Genomic DNA, 5204 nt, shown 5'->3' with positions numbered 1-5204 from the left:
CCCCCCCGCCCCGTCAGTGCGTCCAGATGTTTCTCTCGCAGATCGAAGCTGAGGTGGAATCGATGTCAGAGAGTCTCAGGTAAGACGAGCGACACACACACACACACACCGCGACTTCACGAGTTTGGTTCACGTTGCGAGATGTCGATGTCGCTGCCGCCTCATTAATTTTGATGAAACAAGTGTGAAGACGCTCACGTGAACAGTCTGACACTGAAACACCCGAGTGATAAGATGACTGCTGAATAAAAGGAAACATGGAGGGAAGGAGAGATCTTTACTGTTTGACTGAACAAATAAAGGACGGATCAGAGGGTTGGACGGACAGACAGACAGACAGGTGTGTTAGTGAGACAGATGAGAGGACAGGTCCTGTCACAGGTAAGTAAGAATGAAACAGAAAAGGAAGGAACGGGTAAAAAAGAAATGATGAGCAAATGAAGGAAAGCATGGGCAAGGTAGGAAATGAGCAGGAGCAAAGGAAAGATAGAGGAGGTAAAGTAGGAAGTAAATGAAGTAAAGACAGAAGGAGGGAAGGAAGCAGGGTGGAAAGTTTCCTGAAGAAAATAAACAATATAAAAGGAAAAGATCTTAAACCTGCAGTATCTCTAATGACCAGCAGGAGGCATCGCCATCAGCTGCAATAAAAATAATCAGGTTGTTTATGAGAAAATTAACCCGAATTTTACCTCAGTGAAAGTTTCCTCATGAGTTCATGGTCTCTAGTTTCAAGTCTTCCACACAGCGTGATGTTAATCTAGTGAGTTCTGGTTCTGCTCATAGTGAAACAGACGATGAAGCAAGATCAGATCAAACTGTCAGACTAGGCAGTGCTGATCAAATATGAATCAAGACCGTGTTACTGCACTGACTATCAACGCCTTGAATGTTTTCACAGACAGATTTCAGTCTCTGTTCAGCTTTAAGACGTCATAGATGGAGTCAAAGCCAACTGCAGCTTAAAGTACGTCACATGCCAGCATCTCGTCCAGATACGGTCACTTCAAGATGCCAACGGCTAGAAAGCCAAACTCTAAACCAATGGGCGACCTCAACACTAGTTTTCTAACAGCAGTTCATTCCTTTGAACCATGAGGGAACCATTTTTCCTGTATGGAGGACCATATCTACCAATAAACGATGAAGATGAATGAACAGGGAATAAATACAGGACGAAATTTAAACAAGAATGTCACTTCATGTCAGATTTTATACATCAATGAATGCCTGTGTTTGTTATTTTTTTAATTTTGGCAGGTTTGGTCCTCCGTATTCTTAAACCTTCATCAAATACTTTGAGTTTACGTTTTACCGTCGAGGTGACACGTCAGAAAAAAGTCAATCATTTGTGTCATCTTGAAAGATAAATGACGAACAACTTGTTTTGTTGTTCAGACAGGAAGTAGGGCTGTGCGATCCGATACACGAGGGTTAATATATTCAGTCAGTTTGAGGTATATATCTTTATATAGGAATATATTTTTCAGGGGATTTATTTCAAATGGTTGAATATATTATATGACTGTCTGAACAGTCTGTATTTAATATTACAACTATAATAACCAATGGCACTTTGAAAAATAACATGAACTAATGCTGGAGAGACGAAATCTTTGACTTTCACGTCTATAAATCAGCTACCTGGATATACCTGACCATGCTGGGGGTCTGGTTCTGGTTCCCCACATGCAGAACCACTGAAAGGTCAAAGGTGAGGGATCTTAAGTTGGTATCTATAGAAGGACTTCTACGTGGATGCTGGGTAGAGATGCAGATAAAGTGAGAAGACCAGAAACAGTCCGAGACAGAGAGAGTCTGTTTTTAAGAGATTCTGTCACTGACTAAATGCTTCCTGTAAAAACTGGCGACTGAGAGGCTCTACTCGAGTAAATGTGTGTGTGTGTGTGTGTGTGTGTGTGTGTGTGTGTGTGTGTGTGTGTGTGTGTGTGTTAATAATCACCATATGAGAGCAATGAGTTCACGTTTGGCCTCAGTTTATTTCTCAAAGTGTCGAATGGGAGAGGGAATTTTTTATTTATTTATTTTTAATTTCCAGCCAATCTGACTGCTTTACCAGCTCTCTGTCGCCATGGAAACTAAAACTTCAGACACAATTAGCACATGAAATGGACACAGTCATACACTCGCCCCGCTTATGTGGAGACCCCGTTAGCCGGGGCCGTCTCCGACTCAATGAAACCCAACAGAATGGAGACCCGGGTGGTGCAGGTGGAACTGCCTGCAGGAGGGAAGAGGAGATTTTTCAATCCCCCTCTCTTGAATTTCAACAAAGAAAGAAAAAGAAGAAGTCTGTCTCTGAACAAAACAGGAAGCGGTCGCAGTTAGAACACAAATGAAAAAGAGGAAAAACAGACTGTGAGAAAGAAAATAAGAGAAGCTGCCGACGGATGGTGAAATGCACGATTTCTCGAGGTGGAAGAGACTGAAATGAAACCATGAAATGCTTCAAAACACGACAAAGAAGCAAAAAATAAAGACACAGACTGAGGCGGCGGTGAGCAGAGGAGTGGAGCGACACATTTCAGTTTCTTCTTCCGTGGGTTAACAGAGAGAAACCACAAAAATACATCAACGCTTCCTGTCTAACGGGCCCATGTAACTTCCTCTTTTTAGAAAAAAAAACCCCTCCTCTGTGCCGCTCTGCTCTGCAGGTCGTTTGGTAGAGAAATAATAAAGTATAAACTCCTTAATTTCCTCTGGCAGTGTTGTTCTTTCACCTCTCAGACGAGATGACATCTCATGTTGCACCGCTGCTGCACGGCGTGTGTGTGAATGTGTGTGTGAGTCCTCTTACTGTCAGTTTGGAAAGGAGAGTTTGACACAACACACTGTTCATTAGCGCCTCGCAGCCAACTCTGCACTGCTGTGTGTGTGTGTGTGTGTGTGTGTGTGTGTGTGTGTGTGTGTCGCCTCTTCAGTAACACGTCAACTCCTCCACTCTGAGGTGACACATTAAAACACTCCGGGAATATTCTACTCTGCATAAATTTGCATAGATTTACATGCTAACGAGCAGAGAGGAGCTGGACGCCGGCACGTGTTCCAGACAGAAAATAAAAGTGAGTTTTAACTGTGTTTGGAAAATAACGAGTTCATGTGAGAGCACGTGAGGCTCAGAGGGTCACGTGACGAACTTTGTTTTCTTAGAAGGGTGTCGAGCACTAAGAGGAAGCAGAGGATGAGGTGAAGAAAAGAGGAATTAAAAAGACAGCAGACGAGAAAAAAAAACTGCTGATGATGTTTCAGTGATGTGAGAAAGAAAACAAAAGAGGAAAGGAGATGAGGAAGGATGGACCACAGGAGGGAAGGAAACAAGGAAGAAAATAAAGGATGGAATGAAGGATGGAAGAAAGGAAGGATGAGCGACTGGAGAAAATGAAGGTGCAGGGAGGGAAAATGGGAAAGTGAGATGAGGAAGGAAGGATGACAGGTGGGAAGGAAGGAAAAAAATCATCATGGGTCATTGAAGGAAGGAATGAAGGAAGGAGTGTAAAGGAAACATGCATAGAAGACAAGAAATGGAGAGAGACAGGGTGCAACTGCTCATGAACCACTGATGCAGGAAGGAAAATGGGAAGGAAGGAAGGAAGAATCCCTCCAGCAGGGAAAAGAAAAAAGGAAGGGAGGGAGGAACTAGAATTGATAAGCCACTGGAGAAAAGGAAGGAGTAGGGAGTGTAAGTGGGAAAACTGGAAGGAAATAAGATGAGGAAGGAAGGAAGGAAGGAAGGAAGGAAGGAAGGAAGGAAAAAGAGGGAAAGAATGTGACGAAGGAAGTAAAACACAACGAGGAAGGAAATGAGCAGATAATAAGGGAAGGAGGAACCAAAGAAGGAAGGAAGGAGTTGGAAATGTAAAGGAAACATGGAAAAAGGATCATAAATGAAAGAAGACAAGACTGCTGAACCAGTGATGTAAGAAAAAAAAAAGGAGAGAGGAAGGAAATATGTAGAAGGAAGGAAGGAAGGAAGGAAGGAAGGAAGGAAGGAAGGAAGGAAGACACGATAAAAGTAAGGAGCACCACAAAATAAGAAATGATGCAAGACGGGAAGGAAGGAAATTAGGAAGCAAAGAATGAGTGAAAGAAACAAAAATGAAGCATTAAAAAAATAAAGACGAAAGGAGGGAAGGAGGAAAACTGTAAGAGAATAAACCACTAAAAGAGAGAAAGGAGGGAAAAACAAAAAGGGTGGCAGAAAAAAAGGGCAAGGCAGCAGAGAAGGAAGCAAGGAGAAACGTTGGAAGTCGTAAAAGAAAAAAAAAATGTGAAAGGAAGGAAATATGCAGGAAGGAAACAAGGGAGGACGGAAGGAAGGAAATGAGCAGGAAGGAAGTGGGGGAGGAAGGAAGGAAGGAAGTTGCTAGCCGGTATAAACCGGAAGGAAGGAAAGAGGAAGGAAGTAATGCAAAGAAAACAAACGCTGAAAAGTGAAAGACTAAAAACTGTTTTTCACTTTGCTGGAATAAAAACAGCTCGACGCCTCAAACACACACACACACACACACACACATACATATATACACACTCATCTACACACATATTTGGTGCTTTCACTCCTCCCAGCTGCAGATCCTGCAAAGACGCTCTGACACAAACACACACACACACACACACACACACACACACACTCTGATATGCAAGAGTATGTGTGTCTGAGAGGAAGTGAAACGACTCGAAGCCTGTGAATTGTGTCACCATGTGTGTGTGAACGTGGTGAGCATTCGAGAAGGTCACTCCTGCTGAGAAGCGCACACACACACACACACACACACTCACACACACTCACACACACACACACACTTTATGTGGCTCTGAGAAAAGTAACACAGGAAGTGATGCGTTTTTAAAAGGTACAGATGAAGAGCGTGATGAGCAGAAAGACTCAAACTGGAATGAACTCTGCGTCTTCTTCGTTAAAACTCGACTTAACGTTGATGATTTTTACAGATTCTGCTCTAATTGTAGTGTCATGTGATCGTGTGTGTGCGCACAGAGTTACACAAACGTCGCACTTCACGAGGAGGAGACACAAAGTTTATCATTTCAAACGCTTTCATTTCTCCTCTGTGTGTGTGTGGCGACGGTTAATGCACGTACCCCTCACGTGAAGTCGGCTGGTTTACTGCGCCCCCTGCTGACAGACTCACACAAAGACATGTTGGAGGACAACACACACAAAAAAA

The sequence above is a fragment of the Larimichthys crocea genome, chromosome XI, assembly GCF_000972845.2.
Source record: "Larimichthys crocea isolate SSNF chromosome XI, L_crocea_2.0, whole genome shotgun sequence".
NCBI lineage: Eukaryota > Metazoa > Chordata > Actinopteri > Sciaenidae > Larimichthys > Larimichthys crocea.
This window is presented reverse-complemented; position numbering follows the sequence as displayed.